Source organism: Chrysochloris asiatica, unplaced genomic scaffold (assembly GCF_000296735.1).
Source record: "Chrysochloris asiatica unplaced genomic scaffold, ChrAsi1.0 scaffold00266, whole genome shotgun sequence".
In the NCBI taxonomy this organism is placed as follows: Eukaryota; Metazoa; Chordata; class Mammalia; order Afrosoricida; family Chrysochloridae; genus Chrysochloris; species Chrysochloris asiatica.
This window is the reverse complement of record NW_006408784.1, coordinates 2,202,194-2,203,178: the sequence shown is the minus strand read 5'-3', so window position 1 is coordinate 2,203,178 and position 985 is coordinate 2,202,194.

The window sequence follows — 985 nt, the reverse complement described above, 5'->3', positions numbered from 1 at the left end:
AGAAATCTCTCAGCCCAGCCCTGTAGAATCCAACTCTGCATTTTAACAAGATACCCACGTGCGATAGTAAGGGTTTTGTGTCAACTTGACTGGCCCAGGATTCCCAGTGGTTTTGTCAATTTATATGTGGTTATGCCCTAACCACATAGAGGCATGATTAACTCTATCTATGATGATTGGCTAAAACAGGCCTAGGTAACTCTATGATGATTGACTATGAGTAGCCAATCAATTGAAAGGGTATTTCCTTGGGGGGCATGACCTGCTCCCACTCAATTGGGATTTGGGACTCTCCACCTCCTGATTGTGAACCATCTATATGTATGTATGTATGTATATACATATATGTATATGTATGTATAAGGTGCTGTGGGTTAATGCACCAGACTGCAAAGCTGTTTGAACTGCACAGTCGGCGGTTCAAACTCACCAGCTGCTCCTCAGAAACCCTATACAAGGTTGTTATGGGTCAGAATCGACTCAACTGGCACTTAACAACAACATATGTATGTATATATATTTGTTGTTGTTAAGTGCCATAGATTCGGTTCTGACTTATAGTGAACCTGTATAGGGTTTCCGAGGAGCAGCTGGTGAGCATGAACCACCAACCTTGTGATTCAAACTGACCTTGCAGTCCAGCACATTAACCCTCAGTGCCACATCAGGACTATCTCTAGATAGATAGATAGATAGATAGATAGATAGATAGATAAATATGATAGATAGATAGATAGAGATATAGATAGATACACAGATATATAGAGAGAGATGTATATTCTCTCTCATAGAGATAGAGAGAGAGAATATATATATATAGACTTATGGCATTGGCTACTTAAACAGGGAGTCCCTAAGGAGTGAAATCAATGGGAAACCTACTAAATATTTACTTGATCTATACAAGTGAAAGGAGCTCTGGTAGCATAGTGGTTACGAATCGGGCTGTAAACCGCAAGGTCAGCAGTTCGAAACTACCAGCTGC